Consider the following 17,691-nt stretch of genomic DNA (forward strand, 5'->3'; position numbering starts at 1 on the left):
TGCAAGACGTGGTGCAAGTCAAAGAGTTTTGTGTTTTTCCTGGATGTATGTACCTGGCGAATCCGGAACGCGTACGAGAACATCGTTTCGCTCTTTTCTGCGTCGCTTTCCCAGCACGAGCACGCTTCTCGCGTGCCATTTGACTTCATCCAACTGAGACACAGCGGGGAAATGTTTGCTCGCACAGTCGACTTTTTCCGCTCACGTCCTCCTTCCTACAATCTCTCCATGCAAAAGCAGAGAGAAAGAGAGAAGTTCGTACACGGAAACCAGCCTGACGGCACGCTCCAATGCGGAGTCACATTGCTCAAGCCCACGAAGTTAGCAAATACGTTTCCATTGCGATCGTCTCAAATGCGTATGGCTCTCTTGCCGTGGAAAAAAAAAAAGAAGAAACTGGTGGGCGACATATCTCCATTACAAAACCGACACCGCCTGGCGTTCAGTGGAAAGAAACTCGGCCGACTGCGCATGGCGTGGTCGGGCGAGGCTGTTGTATTGTAGTGCACTTCATCTCGACACTTCTTTTCATCTTCCACTTTATTTCTTCATCTGTTACACTCGGCGACAAGGAGGAACTACATAGCTCATCATCAGGACCCCCACGCATACTCTGTTACAGAGGAATGATCCTTTCTTTTTTCTCGATCTTTTTTCTACCTTTAGATATACTTAGGTGGAGAGAGATAATATTTAATGGCAGAAAGGTGGAGAGGTCGGCCTCAGTGAAATGCCTCTAGCCTGCTACTCCACGCTGGGGAAGGGGTTTGGGGAATAACCGAGATAGGATGTGAAGAGGAAGGGTGGTGGTGGTATGGTGTTTATGATGAGGGCTGCACAGCACAATGTTTCTGTGTAATGCGTACGTGTACACTTCACGACACAGCACAGTCATCTTCGCGGGCAGAAGTATAAGTTACTGCAGCGTAGCGAAGAGACTGTCTATAGCGTTCATAATTTTTGCCGCTGTTAGCGCCACTGGCGTATTTAAACCGGACAGTAGCAGCTGCAGGGCGGCGATTATTTGTCACAGCATGGCTTTGATGACAGAGTCCGATGGCGATATCTGAGTGCGCTGTCCCTGCTCGCGCTGACAGTCTGAGGCCCGTGAGCACGGCGTTAAGCGTGTCCATACATTCGGTTCCGGGCTTGCGCGGCTCGCTTGAAGCAATGGCTTATCTATCGATGCCGATTCAATTACCTTCTGCTGGACCTGCGGAATTGGAGCCAGGAAGCTCTCGTCTGTACCTACAGCTTGTCCACGCCGACGACGCATTCGTCTCCTTCGTTGTTGCACTGACGATGCCGCCTCCTTGTGGGACATACTTGTCTTGCTCATTTGGTTCAGTATTTTATTCTCCTTTTTCTGTTTAGGACAATCCTTGGAATTAGCCTCGTGGGGCATGTCGCAATTCGAGCACTTCGTTTGTCTTACTGTGCATGAAGATACGTCATGGCTGCCGGCACAGCGGAGGCATGCCGTCTGGCCTGTGCAGACAGCGCTAACATGGCCCAGCTTTAGGCACTTGTGACATTGCAATGGTCGAGGCACATAAGGATGCACCGGGTGTCTCACGTAGCCCAACTTGACAGCGACCGAAGCGGTGAAAATCGGTTACCTTCACTGTTGAAGACAGAACACTTTGTAGCTCTTCGTCGCTGATGTCAATCACGACATCGGAGATAACACCTGCCCTAGTGCGACCACTGTGCACGACGAACGACCGGACTACTATGTGTCCTAGTATGCGCACGGTTATAAATTTTTCTAGGGCGGCCTGCGTCACTACTTCCCCTGTGACTACATTTTTCTTGGTGTTGAAACGCACTTCGTTAATTCCTTTCGGAGCCACATTACCAAGGTAGGTGTTAAGAATCTGTCTGTGTACAGAATTTAAATTCTTAGAGACGTCGAGCGGCACAAAAGCAATCCTTTAAGTTGGAGTAGGCGGTCCGTCGGGGCCCTGCTCACTCACGTCTTTGGTTGTCTTGCGGTATTTTCTCTTCAGTCGCTTGCCCTCCACGACGGTGTAGTCGTTGTCGGAGTCAATTGGCTCGCTGTTGGAGAAACAGGAACCGGACGTCTCCATGGCTACGTTGCAAGCCTTACAATATGTCCCTGCGAGACGCAGTGCGAAGAGGCGCGCTCGACGCAAGTGGTGGCGTGTCGTCTGTCATCGCTTCGGACGACGTCTGGTCCAAGAAGCACAATTAAGCCTCCGCTATGACAAAACTATCGCAGCTTCCGGCGACACTATCACTTTCGCGTGACTTAGAACGCAGCACGTTGGGTAATTCGAGATTTTACTCAACCACCCAAGGCAGCGCACACTCAAAGTAATCCTTCGAGTATATAAGTTATGGGGTTTCACGTGCCAAAACCACTTTCTGATTATGAGGCACGCCGTAGTGGAGGACTCCGGAAATTTCGACCACCTGGGGTTCTTTAACGTGCACCCAAATCTAAGTACACGGGTGTTTTCGCATTTCGCCCCCATCGAAATGCGGCCGCCATGGCCGGGATACGATCCCGCGACCTCGTGCTCAGCAGTCTAACACCATAGCCACTGAGCAACCACGGCGGGTTTCCTCCGAGTATATGTCGCATGTTGCGACATGATGCGATTGCAATAGATCTTTAAGACGTGGCGCAGATAAGACGACTGTGCAGTGTTTAGAAGAAGGATGACAGTGCCAATGCAACACATGTGGTTGCAGAACAGAATTTGCAAGCCGAGAGTCGCATTTTCACAGTGACGCGGAAACTTGAAATCCTATCTTGAAAAATATGTCAGTGTCGTCTCCTGCAGCGCCTCCTCTACGTAAATGCGCGATGTCTGCTGTCAAAGGTTTCCAACCTGCTGACGACCTTGAACACATTTGCTCCGCCGAACGGTTGCCAGATGTCAACAGGTCGCGTAGCCCAATAAGAGTGCGCGTGCGATTCGCTCGTGTGGATTGGGCGTGCATCGAATTTTGCGACACCAACCGTCTTTTGGGCGTCCGCACGCTGGCGGGCTAGGGCGGAACGTACGAGCGGATCGACCATGTACGGGCCCTCAGTTGTGGGACATACTGAGGGCCAGTACGTGGTCAGTCAGTCAGTCAGTCATGCGTGGCCTGACAGTCACTCAGTCGATTGGTCCGTCTGTCCGTCCGTCCGTCCGTCCGTCCGTCCGTCCGTCCGTCCGTCCGTCCGTCCGTCCGTCCGTCCGTCCGTCCGTCCGTCCGTCCATCCGTCTGTCTGGCTGTCTGTCTGTCTGTCTGTCTAAACTCACGTTGTCATGGCGTCGTGGTCGTTTCTTTATCTGGATACATATCTGCATATGCAAGTCATCACATGAAAGACATGCCATCATGGTCGTTTCTTTAGGTGGTCATATATCAGGATCTGCACGGCATGGCATGAGATGCGCTGCTTTAACTGGATATATCAGAATAAGCATGTCATGACACGCATGCATTATATGAAATGAACGACATATTATGCACGTCGTGACACGAATGGCTTGAATGGCGTAAATGACACTACAGGCATACCATGACATGGCATGCATATCATTACCTGTGTGTCATGATGAGGCATCAAAGACATGCATGGCATGACATCTATTCATCCACACATTCATTCGTCCGTCGGTCCGGTTCGTCTCTCCGTGCAATCGCGGACCACGTCCACAGCAGGATTGTGAACATAACGATTTGTTTTAAATGACGTGCTCCGAAAATACACCCATCCATACACGAAATCCGTTCATCTATTCACAATCACTGCATTTTGAAACAAATAGCGCATACAACACGAAGGTCAACACTGTACGTGTGGATATCTCTCAGCAACGGGCTCCACTTTGTGTTACGGACGCTCTACGAACTCTATTGTAAACAACCAGACTCATGTATAAATGCTGAATTCGGAGTAGCAGAATTGAGACATTGCGCTTTCAGACGAACGACAAATGTGTGCTACAGCGTACCATCAACGGGAGACCCACCTTTCTACAAAAGTTTGGCGTACTTTAGCTTAATTGGTTAAATTGTAAATACATACATCTATATTTATGCATGCTCCAAATTTGGTATATGATACAGGACATCTAAGAGCGACACTACGCGGTGTAATAATGAACTGCCACTAAGAATTCAACGGAAAACAATGGCTACCACGCTGATGTTCGTGCGCAGCCTACACGTCGCTGCCAGGCTTGTTTTATTGCAAGATCGGTCACAAAGCAGTCGTCAGAGACCACCCATCGTTTGGCTCCCATATCTTACAATAATTTATTTTCGGCACTGACATTTGTGTCGGTCGCATTTGTGTGACTGCCAGCAATATTGTTAAGATCAGTGATTTCGCTGGCAACATCACTGACAGTACCGTTGCCAATATCAGTATTGTCACTGGCGATATCCATCGTAGTTTCACTGGTGCTAAGCGCCACTGTGGAACGTCTTTTAATGTTGGTGACTGGAAAACAAGAGAGAAATCGCCTGTTATAGAAAGCTATAATATGACGAACGAAGAAAGCATCGGCTCGCATAATGTATTTAATTCATTGTACATGTGTTTGGCCTTTTTTGTGTGTGAAAAGAACATGCACTATTGCCAACTTCAGCGGTATAATATTCAAGGTTATTGTGGTTCACAAATTCGGCAGGATTGTGTAAACGAGGCAGTTCAAGCAATAGCTCATGGTACGATGCAAGGTTGCGTGGCAACTGAGACAAGAATAGTTAAAGCACTTCACCAACCTTTAAACACAATAAAATATGGCACATTACGCCGGAGGCGAAGCATCGAAAGCTATGGCAACGTTGAGCGTTGCGCTCAACTTTTTCACGGATGTGGCCCCACTACTTGGACACGATGCATCTGGTACACCGGAGGGAAGGCTGCCCCAGCAGTTACCAGGCGTGCCACAACACTTCTGCACCGATGAACGCCGCTAGGAGCCGCTGCTGCCGTCGCTCCTTCAAGGTGCGATCGAAATGGAATTCATCGCCGTTTGTCGGCGGCCAGTGAAAGAATTAGTTTGATTCAGCTTGAAGTTCCCTTTCCGTTACCCTGCACGCCGGGTAACGTAAGCTGCTGTGTGCACGCCAAACCGTGGTGTGGCGTGCACACAGCAACAAAGCAAGAACGTTGGTATGTGTGCTCGTACGTGTTGTAACCCCGTTTTCCTTTTCTATGATTTCAACATTTTCAAAATAGAGGCATGCACCAAACGTCTCGGTTACACTAAAATTCTTTCAAACGTTATTTCCCAGTTTTTTTTAGACAGCGGTATTGTTCTGCGAACAGAATGTAATTTAAATACAATTTTGCACACATAATATCAAAATATATTTTGTTATTATCGACAGCAAAAGAATTTTGGCGATATCCCAGGATATGAGCGAACAAAAATGTAATATCGTTCATAACCATTTACGGAGAGAAAGCGCAGAGTGTCTGCCGTAGGCGAAGCAGGCAGTATTGCAGCCGGGTAACTGGGTTTACTGCCCGGCACATACCGACGCAAGCTTCAATCAGCACTCAGCACTATAGAGCGCCGACCGCGACATCTCGAGAACTTTCTCGCACATGTAGAATACGTGTAGTCTGTTTGCAATACGTGCTATCAGACAACGCTTCAACCATCTGTATCATGCAACTGTCACGCTTTACAATATAGACTTAGAATATGTCAGGTGGTCGACGATCCCGAAGCGGATAGTGTCGATCCTGTCTACATGCGATCTCTGTGGTAAAGGGGAAACACCAGCCGGTGGTAATGAATGCGCGTAGGCTCGGACTCGATGTCGCTTCGTTTTATGAGCGAAATCTAACCGTAGAAGTACTTGACCGCGTCTCCGACCGCATATTCGGCAGAAACATTCGTGCTCTGGCGTAACGTGAACTCTTGGAACCGACACTCGTACCAACCTGCAGGAGGAGAGGCCTGCTCCCTAAAAGACACTGGTTCGGATCAGACAAACAGCTGCTGGCACCAATTTGGGCTGTCCATTGTAATTGCGTGCGGGAACCTGACCCCTAACACTCAATTCGCGCACATTACTATGTTTACTCGCTGTCTGACTGAACTGCGTGCTAGCCACCTTCACTCACCGCACCTTTCAGTACATCGAGACAGGTATAAGCAAACGTCGCCCTAACAAGCTGGCTGTTGCCTCATATGAGGTAGCAGGGGCAGTGTTTCCACAGGCAACCAGAAATTTGTCCGAAACTTTACTTGTAGTGATTGACTTGTGCATTCCTTTCGCAGGAAGATTTTTTCGGATTCTACAGGACTTTTGTCGGATTCTGCACGAATCGTATCCGCCTGCCTGTGGGCAACAGTATTGCGCTTTCTGGACGTGCCAAAAGTTCACCTCCCGTATTGCGACGTAAACTGCTGACCGTTTACCAACACTATTTTCTCTGGGAAGCCAAAGCGTCAAAAACATTGCGGAAACATTGAATATTGGCCGCCGCAAGGGTACAGCGCATCACGAACGCTTCTGGCCCCTTGGAGTGGGCATCGACCACTGTCAGAAACACTGAATGTTGAAATCGTCCGGTAAATTTATTCATTTACAGGTTCTGCCAGCCTTGTACTATCGGGGACAAAAGTCTCCGGACCGCCGCGCACGGCCACCGGAGCAGCAGCGAGCGCATCGCCACGCGCTCTCGCGGTGACGCGCCTGGTGACGATACCGACGCTGCGCGCATGCGCATCCTTGCTTACCTGCGAGCATGTCGGTTTACTAGCTGGGAGCCGCCGCTGATCGGTTGTCTGGGGCGCGCCGGCAGGGGCCGTCGCTGCAGTGGCACGCTGCTGACTCATCGGTAAATCGTTCTGCACCGGAGTTGACAGGCGCTTCTCCCTCGATTGCCCTGGCGCTGGCACCCGACTACGATAACGCTCGTCTTCGCCAATTATCAGCGCAGCGCGTGTGAAGGCCGTGTAAAATAAATAAAGCAACAATTACAACACCGCAAACAATGAAATATCCAGAGTGCCTGTCGCACGATGCGGCCTCTTCACATTTGAACGGTCTAACAAGACGCTGTATACTCGAGAGCGCACTGAGGAGCACTAACCAGTGTAATGCTGCAGGCCGAATAAAAATATAGGAAACAAGCTGTGCGGGCAAAACTTATGGCTATGCGGGCTGTGAAACAGTCACATCGTGTATGAGTGAATGCAAGCGCGACCATTTGATACCGCATCGGCTAAGCTGCTGCGCATTTTGTAATCATCTCTTTATTGCTTTATCATGGTCGGAAAAGTGGCGAAGATAACCGACAAGCGTTATCATAGGCGTGTGCAAGTGTATGGGCAAGCGAGCGACACGCGCCGCTAATCGCCGATGAGTCAGCAGCGTGCCACTGCAACGACGGCCCCTGCCGGCGTGCCCCAGACAACCGATCAGCGGCGGCTCCCAGCTAGTAAACCGACATGCTCGCAGGTAAGCAAGGATGCGCATGCGCGCAGCGTCGGTCTCGTCACCAGGCGCGTCACCGCGAGAGCGCGTGGCGATGCGCTCGCTGCTAGAGTCACTGGAAAAAATTTCAGAGTACCGCAAAGGTCAAGATTTGACTGGCCACACTGAGCGGCCACCGCCATATACCTTCCAAGCAGACTGCGTCGCGGGAAGGCCGCCGTGTTGGAAGAGCTTGGTATTCGGTGACACATCGGGTTGAGTGTTTACTGAAGTACAAATACTTTGTGCCCGGAGATAATGGTTGCTAAGAACGAAAATAAAATGCTATGTTGTGCGAAGTAATGCAGCCGGTGGCTGTTTTGCACGCCGATCGTGTTTACTGCTGGAACTGTGCTACGATTGTGGGCAGCAGCTTACCGCCGCGGAGCTTATGCACGCGTTTTTTTTTCCTTCCGCGGAGCGAGCTACGAAGGAAACGTTTCGTCACTTCGAGCCGGAATGAGGGAAGCTTGTGCTTTTGGGCATGAACATCGTTGACCGCCATCGGCTTCTATTGAATGTTTCCAAGCAGGACGAAACCAACACCTGATAGTGTCACAGGCACGTACGTTCATTGTATAATTTCACAAGCTAAATCGGATACATCTAATTTAGTTTGTAAACGGATACCGCGCGTCCTCGATTCTACAGGGCGACTTTGTCCGCCGTACACGCACGACACACTGCGACTGCCGCGTGCGCACCGGAGTTTGGCCGTGATTGTAAGACGATCTGTGCACAGCAGGCGTAAAAACCAACTTCGATGACCATTTTGCGCACTAAATCTTGCGGAAGGCCAATATGAGCCATTTGCGTGATTATAGCAACGTATATGTACTTCTGTACACTGATAATGAGCGACAGTTTGCTACATTGCGATTTATGAAGGCGGCTGTCTAGTGCGTTCATGAGCGGCTACTCTTCTCAACTCAGTTATGACTGTTTTCTTAGAATGCCAAGATTTGCTGCCTGTTTAAAAAAAAAAAAATGCAGGAACGCCCGCTGGTGACGCAGCACTTTTTTTTCTAAGTTACATAGGCGATGTATGAAATTCTTGTGCTTTTAGAGCGGCTTATGTAACATGCGTAGTGACAGAGTGAAACTAAAGCTACTGGATGTTCTGTTGTTTTGTATTTCTTGTTATGCATCAAGCACAACATTATTTGGGTATGCACTGTAGCATTTCAACATAAAACATAATATGTATGCTGACTTCAGTTCATTGCATGTGCTTGGCTTACAAGCTCAAAATTTGAAGCATGTGTTGTGAATATCACTTGGCCATTGGTTTCAAGCTCGAAATGCGTATGTATAAATGAGCAAAGGATAAGTGGAGAAAAGGAAGTATCATGGGCCTCGTATTGACCATGTTTTTATTGACTGCGATCGTCACGATCTGCGAAAAACAAGTACCATATGGGTCGAGCGACTCGAGGCGAGAGCGCGCTCACGTGCGCGGAGAAATCATGCGAGAACCTGGTGCACGTGAGGACGCGGAATTCTCGCGCGACCAGTGTGCCTTCGCGTGCCACGAGCACGGAATAAAAACGTGTGTTGAGCAACAAACGCGTACACTTGTACCCGCGTCAAGCGTGCAAGACGCGAACGATGCCTGCAATGAACTCCTATTTTCGTAGCATCACTAACACCGCGTGCACTTCGCCTAAATATATTCTAAACAGTGCCGAAAAGCACAAGCAAGGTGTACTTATATCTTGCACACGCGGGTGTTTTCTGTAGGCTTGCAGTTCTCCCGGCCGATTCTGTGTAACCACGCAGAATGACGCTCTCGGTCATTTTTCCCGGTCGGAATCGAGAAAAAAGTATTTCCAGACTCAGCTCGGTTGCTGCATCCGAAGGCGCAGCAGCCAGGAATGATTTCCTTGCAGTCAAATGCGAGCGCGACAATCGAAACACACGCACACACGCACACGAAAAAAAAAAAATACATTGGGAACCTGCGCTGCCTGCGCTCTAACTCAGCCGGCCCGCCCGGCGCTTGGAAGGTATATGGCACCCCAGAGGTCACATGGTACGGTTGGGCCAATGAATGTGTCGGCGGCGCGGGGAAAACAAATGCGGTACTCTGAAATTTTTTCCAGTGACTCTACTCCGGCGGCCGTGCGCGGCGGTCCGGAGACTTTTGTCCCCGATAGTACGTGCCGACAGAGTTCTACGTTCCGGCCTTGACCCCGGCGCGAAGACAGTACCACGGGTACAATGGTGCTTTCAGAGGGACGATGCGTTTTTCTGCAAAGCTTGCACTTGATGTAGTCACACCTTTAGGTTTCCCCTCAATCGACGGTTAGCTGACAGTGCCAATGCCTTTGCGGCGTACAATGTGTCTCTCCTCTATACATGACCACCACACAATGCAGTTTTCTTAGTATGACCCCTCCTGTTCCTAGGAGGATGCATCCCTTATCTACCGTTATCTCATTGCACATAGTGAAATAACTTCCAAGCCTATCATCAGCTACAGACGTTAGAGATCCGGCGTTTATAAACTGCTGCTTGTAAGAGAACATACATCGTCATGTCCCATGGCGCGCGCCATCTCTTTACTCGATACGTACAGGAAGCCCATGTGGTAAATAATGCAGTCTATACTTTGTTATTTATTATGCGAAGCATATTACTAGAGCTCAACCCAGCTCCTCAGGCGCGGCGGTGTCGCCTTCCATACCACGTGACACCGTGACGTCACGACAGAGGAGAAACGGGGCTCCAACTCGCGCCGTCGCTCGCGGCGTCGCGGCGGTATATAAGCAGCTGCGCTTTTTCTAGGTGGCTTTGGCTCAAACTCTTGCAAGATGGGCTGGGTGGGAATCGAACCAGGGTCTCCGGAGTGTGAGACGGAGACGCTACCACTGAGCCACGAGTACGATGCTTCGAAGCGGTAGAAATGCGCCTCTAGTGAATGCGGTGTTGCCTTAGTAACGAGCTGTTTCTAAGGCTCAGGCGTGCGTCGCTTGCTCAGGCGCACATTTCGTTGCCGCGCCGAACGCTGCGTTGCTCGACGCTCACCGCGTCCAATGCGGGGCGCGTAGCCCATTGTCTTACACCCCTTGGCGGGTCGACGGGAACGCTGTCGCGTTCCACTCTTGAAGGCGAAGCAGAGTAACGCATGAGTTGTTTCTTCTACTAGCCGAACCAAATATAGCCAAGCAACAGCAGTTCACCAGGCTAAACAGTGGTTCAACAACTAAAATAAAGGCTAGTATGCTTCGCATCCTGGGCTTAACCTCAGCTAAGCCACAGCCATTTTTATGCGAAGCATATTACTAGAGCTCAACCCAGCTCCTCAGGCGCGGCGGTGTCGCCTTCAATACCACGTGACACCATGACGTCACGACAGAGGAGAAACGGGGCTCCGACTCGCGCCGTCGCTCGCGGCGTCGCCTTCAAGCCTGACCACGTGACACCGTGACGTCACGACAGAGGAGAAACGGGGCTCCAACTCGCGGCGTCGCGGCGGTATATAAGCAGCTGCGCTTGTTTCGAGGTGGCTTTGGCTCAACTCTTGCAAGGTGGGCTGGGTGGGAATCGAACCAGGGTCTCCGGAGTGTGAGACGGAGACGCTACCACTGAGCCACGAGTACGATGCTTCAAAGCGGTACAAAAGCGCCTCTAGTGAATGCGGTGTTGCCTTAGAAACGAGCTGTTTCTAAGGCTCAGGCGTGCGTCGCTTGCTCAGGCGCACATTTCGTTGCCGCGCCGAACGCTGCGTTGCTCGACGCTCACCGCGTCCAATGCGGGGCGCGTAGTCGCTGCGCCGTAGCCCATTGTCTTACACCCCTTGGCGGGTCGACGGGAACGCTGTCGCGTTCCACTCTTGAAGGCGAAGCAGAGTAACGCATGAGTTGTTTCTTCGTCTAGCCGAACCAAATATAGCCAAGCAACAGCAGTTCACCAGGCTAAACAGTGGTTCAACAACTAAAATAAAGGCTAGTATGCTTCGCATCCTGGGCTTAACCTTAGCTAAGCCACAGCCATTTTTTTCTTTGACATATAGCAGCGACAACCGGAAGCAACAATCTGCTTTTATGTGATAACTGTATATCTTAAATACCAGGTCGTGAATACACGCTGTCAGCGTCACTGCCCAGAGCTGTAAACGCGCACCAGCAACTGAAGGAATCCCAGTTGTCGGTCCCAAAATTTGCTCATAGGCGTACAACCCATGTTCGGAGTGATTTTTTGCCTACAAATGTCGCAATGAAGCTTTTCGATACCAAAAATCATCGCAAACACCTCCTCCTTTTTTTCTGGTTCCCTGTATTTTCTATCATCTTCAAGAATGTGCGCGAAGAATAGCTAACGGACCTAGAGCTGCCGTCCTCAAAAACGTGAGAACCGCACCAACTCGTTACTTAGATACGTCACGAAACAGCATTAATGGTTTATCTTAGTCTTAGTGGGCCGAGTCTGGAGATGAAGATACCTCCTTTTCTTTATTCGCTCGAACGCTGCTCTGCAGTGGTCGTCTCAACACCAAGTAGCGCGCTTTCGCATAAGTTTGTAAAAAGCTGATAACCGATTGTGAAATAAGAGACTAGCTTTCCGCAATATGTGAAGACGCCCAAAAACACTGTAGCTGCTACTTTGTTGTCGCTACTGCAGCCCTGATAACTGCATCAACATTGTCCGATGAAGCAGACATTCGCAATGCGCTGATGCCTCAGATAACACACCTTGCCTTCACAGACATGTACATTTTCCTTATTTCACTCTGGCACCAATCTATAGCATACTTTGCAAGGGTTGGGCTTAAACCTTTTTGAGGCGACGTCTTCTCTAGTACTTTGTGCAACACAGACAGAAGACGGAACACAGGCGTGCGCTTACGCGTGTCTCATCTTCTGTCGGTTTTCTCTCAAGCTTCTGCGCTAAACACTAAAAAAATTGCTCTCATACGTTCCAAATGCGCTTGAAGTTTAACGATGAAATAAATGATGCTCAGTGTTTCTTCTTTTCTCATGAATAAAATGCCAACCAAGTAACAGCACACTCCAACCAAAACCTTAAGCACTGTGTGCAATATTTTTTATTACCTGACACTCACGTTATTCTGAACGGTAGCTTCTTGACTGCTAGCAGTCCATCTCTGTGCATTCAAGGTTAAATATTTTTCGACTCCTCCGGGATGTGTATTTATTTACTCGTATGCCAGGTTCGGGTCTCTTCGTTAAAAACGCACCCCCCGCCAGTAATTCCAAAAGATTACCTATCTAAGGCGATGAATAACATGTGATGTCAAGCGAGGGGTTTATAGTTTCTTTACATATATAGTCACCGCGTAGGAGTATGCTACCCTCTTTGTCACGTGCGCTTGTGTCAGGTGAAAGGATTCCTTTTGTTAAAATAATTTTGACATCTCGCCTTATACAAGCGCCCCTAAAAAGCTGCATATTTCTTTCTTTTGAGAAGCAGGGTCGCTGGTCCGGCTTCAAAAACAGCTAGGCCCGTTCACCCGTTACTGTACCAAGCTCGTAACAGATCCTACTTCGCTAGTGACGCATCGGGCGTTTAATTTATATATCGTTTGAGGAGGCGAATGGGACCTTGAGTTTACTCAGAGCCCCAAATCGTGTGCCATTCTAGAAGCACTTTGTGCAACAAATCTCCTCTCACCCCAGCAGTGACCTATCCTGCTTGTTTGACAAGGGAGTGTAGTACTTCGGCCGCCTCTCCACCATGCTGCAAATTCACGACCGTGAAACCGCGAGCCCAAGGCGCGCACCTGTATAGATGTGCCTGGTGACTTCTATCTGTCTGCAGCAGGCCGATGGAAGCTGCCGGCAGAACTACTTGATGGCACGATTTATATTGCAGTTCCGGTGTCGTGTTCCATTTTTACCAGTGCACCATTTGTAACAAAAATTTAATCCCGGCTTCTCGAAGCCGGGTTTGGGTACGGCCTAGTTGGCTAGTTTCTTGAAGCCACCGGAGCTGAAGTGGTTGGTGGTAGTCGGCTGTGCTTTAGCAAGTTTTGCGTTTTCACGTGTTTTTCACTTTTGTGCCTCGTTTCTCTTGCCTCAAGACGTTCTTTTCCCGGTATGAGAGACGGTTTGAACTGTCGCTTTCTTGCATACTTATTTGAATATGCTTAATATGAGGGCATAAAGAACGAGTGGGGTTAGGAGAACAACCAAGGAAGCAAGCAGTTGGCGTGTTATCAGCTGTTGTTTAAACCTTGAACAGATTAGTGGGCGCTTCTTCGTCCCCTGTTTGCAATGTCTGCAAGTGCGTGCGCACTGGCTCCACAGCCCGACTTTCAGCAGCATCCTTCCGTGACTGCTTCCATTGTCAAAGCGCGAACGACTGCTTTCGTGAGCGTCGGCTAATCGTTATTGGTAAAAAGCACTAACTGAGCATATTCCTCTGAGTGTACTCTGACAAAGTCATCCCGTAGTGCTTCGTGTACATTGGCTCAAAAGTAGCAAATCTGCGACAGCTTGCGAAGCCCAATACAACGTATTTGGACAGGAGGTCGCCGTCGTGATGTGATCTCAGTTGAATTTGGCCGGCTTGCTGATAATGGGCGGCTTTGGAGCCAATTGCTCATGCACAATGCTCTTTAGGTCGACGAATCTATAGGGCGAGGCACGGACAGACCCAATCAACAATTTAAACAGCCCACACGTTCGCAGGCCGATGGTGCTAAAGAACCCGTGCATTTGGCGCTTACAGGAACCCACTTTACAATCCTTAGCGATGATAGCCTTTCCTCCTATGTCATCCATCCGTTTTTGGAGTTATGTGTCTGCCAGGGACGCCATAGGCAAAGTTTCAACGGAAAACAACGTTTACAGCCCGCGCAGCAGGCGGAACGTCGCATCATCAATGAGGACAACAGCATGCTGAGTACAACATTGACTCAAGTTGGAATAAAAGAAGTTAATTGAAGACGAGCATCGACCGAGTGGCAGATACCCAGAGCTCCAAGTCGGCGTCAAATAATTTCTTCGAACAACAGTGCCTAAGACGTCCTCCATGTACAGTGACCATTGTCGGCGTGAAAGAGGTTCATGGAAGAGCCGAATCTATGCATACATTGCCACATATATTCCGCGGCTCAAGCTATTTCGATGGCTGGTTTCGAAACCTCATCCCCGATCACAGCTGCCTGATGCGCTACCCGTTCGCCCAGAGGAGGAGGAGGAGGAAATAAAGAGAGAAGGCAGGGATGTTAACCAGAAATGCATCTGGTTGGCTACCCTACTCGTAGGGGACGGGAAATAGGGAATGGAAAGATAAGATAGAGAGAGAGAGGTGAGTGGGAGGAAAGCCGCGGTGAGCTCGCGCAAACACGTAGAGGGCCTGAACGAGTGAAAGACGTTCACATGGGCCAGTCGCCCTAAACAAAGACATAACTGCCTTCATAGCTTTGTGAGCCGACTAGCGATGAGTACGGTCTTCAAGTAGGACCTGCACAGACAACGGCCGATGGTCCAGTCGTCGCAATGCGATGAATAATGTTTGTCTTTCCGAGCAAAATTGATGAATATAGCATACTAAATGTTCGATGTTCCCTTGCATGCCGCCGACGTCGCATGCAGCACTGTCGGCCATTCCAATAAAAGTAGTGTATGCCTTCGTGCAAGCCCCTCCCAACCACAGCCGGTATAGAACCGATGCCTCACGTCGGCGAATCCCGCGTGGAGGCCGGAGTTGTAGCCAAGGGTTCAATTCGTACAACCTGGTGTGCCCTATAATTGGGGTGTTCCACTCTACTAAAGAGAGCTTGCGTGCCAGGTGACGAAGCTGCCTTGCCGCGTCTGTCCTGGAAAGAGGAATGGGAACGATGTGTTGCCCTTAATGTGACTCTCGGGCAGCCTTATCTCCTTGATAATTTCCACTTATCCAGCAATGGCCAGGTAGCCACTGGAAAATAATTTCATGCCCTTTCTGTGTGACGTCGTGATGAAGTTTGACGATTTTGTATGTTAGCTGTTCGGGAGCTCCACGTCAAAGAATTGACTGCATGCTGTGCAAAGCCGCTCTCGAGTCGAAAAACGCGGCCCATGTACCAAGACTTTTGGTGTCAATGAAGTTAAGCGCAGTGCGCAGAGCCGTGAGTTCTGCAGCCGTGGTAGTAGTGACATGTCAAGTCTTGAATTGCAATGTTACTCCTCTTGTCGGTATAAAAACAGCAACCCCGAACTGATCGATGTGGTTGATCCGTCAGTATAGATGTGTGCGTGGCTACTGTATTTCTCGTGCAAGACAAGTAAGATCAACTGTTTTAATGCAAGGAGACGATCTCTCCAATGCTATTCCCTGCATGCCTAGAAGAAGTATTCAAGCTGTTAGACTGGGAACGCTTAGGAGTCAGGATCAACGGCCAATATCTCAGCAAGCTTAGGTTTGCGGATGACGCTGCCCTGTTCAGAAACACGGGGGATGGATTAAAACGAATGAATGAGGAACTTGAAGGAGAAAGTGTAAGAGTAAGGTTAAACATTAACATGCCGAAAATAATGATAGTCGTCAACAGCCTGGCAAGTAAACAAGCATTCAGGATTGCCAGTCAGCCTCTAGAGTCTCTACAGGAGCACATTCATCAGTCAGTTACTCGCTAAAGTCAGTTACTCGCTAAAAAGAAAATTGTACAACCGTTGAATTCTACCCGTGCTAACATATGGGGCCGAAACTTGGAGGTTAACCCCGCAAAGCCCAACGTATTATATTTGATGCGCTTAAATTGATGACTGAAAATTCTGATTGAAGCGCAGATAACCGTAGGCAGAACCCTTACTAGTGTTTGTGATACGCTGGCGGGAATTCTCACTTGTGGATAGTTCAACAAATAAACTATTATTTGAGTAAGTACAGTGCTGAATAACTTTTGCTCAATTACCATTTTACCGTTTTCTTTGTACCAGTGCACTGTTTACAATGGCAAGAAATAAATGTAAAGATGTTATATTTTCTTTGGTATAAAATAGTGCTCCAGATTTGTGGGGTTAATAACGAAGCTCGAGAACAAGTTGAGGACTGGCCAAACAGCGAGGGGTTGAATATGGTACGCGTAACGTTAAGAGATACGAAAACGGCGGTCTGGATCCGCGAGAAAATACGGATAGCCGATAATCTAGCTGACATTAAGAGGCCACGTATAGCGCAAGGTAGACAACCGTGGTTCCGTTAGAGTAACAGAATTGGTGCCAAGGGAAGCGAAGCGCAGTCGAAAACGGCAGCAAACTGGGTGGGGTGATAAAATCGGTAAATTTGCAGTCGCAAGTTGGAAAAAGCCAACGCAAGGGAGACGTAATTAGAGATCGCAGGGAGAGACCTGCGTACTGCAGCGAACATAAAGATTTGATAATGATGACGATGATGTCGCAGACGTGTCCTCGATGGATGGATGTTGTGAGCGTCCCCTCTGGAACGGGGCGATGGGTTGCGATACCAAGCTCTTGCTATTATACTGCCTATTGTATTACCTAGCTTAAAAAAGAAAAAAGGAAAATAACCACGATGACCTCCCGCAACTAAATTTCTTGACCCCCTATTGTGAACTTTCCTTTTGTACGTCTCCATTTTTTGGCCTTTCCCTACTTTTGTTCCACCAATCTTCCATTCGCCTATTGCTGATCTCTATTGAGGACATATTTACTTTACCCCTGCTCTCGCTGAACCCAAGCGTTTCATGGAGGCCAGGGGTGGCTAAATCGACCGCTGGGCAGACGTCTTCACATTCTAATAAAACATGCTCCATCTTTTCCCTAGCTTTACCGCAGCAAGCACATGCTTCTTCCTTCTTATATCTCGCTTTATAGGTGCGTGTTTTAAGGCATCCTGATCTCGAAAGTAATGAGCATCCCTTTGTGTTATCATAAATTGTTTCTTTCCTGATTTTGTTTTTTCCTCTTAAGTAGATACTCATGGCAGGTTTCTTTTCCATTGCTGCCACTCATGAGATTATTTCACGCACTCTGACTTTCCGCTTGACATTCTTTGTTGCTGTGTTGCTCGCCCTACATGCCGCGTACTTGCTGGTAAGCTTCCAAGTTCTTTTCCTCCACTGTAAATCAATGTTTTTTTTTTTCCTGTACAGATACCTGAACACTCTCCTAGTTCGTTTACTTTCTTCCATGCTCCTCAATCGGTCTTCATAATCAATTTTACGGTGAGCTTCCCTCACTTCGAAACTAGTCCAGCCCACATCACCCGGCACAGTTTCATTTGTAGTCTTCCCGCGAGCGCCTAATGCGAGGC

General features: G+C 48.9%; 1 long non-coding RNA gene across 1 annotated transcript in view; it reads right to left on the minus strand.

Annotated features, from left to right (window-relative positions):
• Positions 1 to 4,315: 4,315 nt before the first annotated feature.
• LOC129387584 (uncharacterized) overlaps positions 4,316 to 17,691 on the minus strand; it is a 38,675-nt gene continuing 25,299 nt past the window's right edge. Inside the window, exon 5 of the long non-coding RNA XR_008614725.2 lies at positions 4,316 to 4,468. This is a non-coding gene — a long non-coding RNA (uncharacterized lncRNA). The remainder of the gene's footprint in view (positions 4,469 to 17,691) is intronic.

This window comes from Dermacentor andersoni, chromosome 2 (assembly GCF_023375885.2).
Source record: "Dermacentor andersoni chromosome 2, qqDerAnde1_hic_scaffold, whole genome shotgun sequence".
Classification (NCBI taxonomy): Eukaryota; Metazoa; Arthropoda; class Arachnida; order Ixodida; family Ixodidae; genus Dermacentor; species Dermacentor andersoni.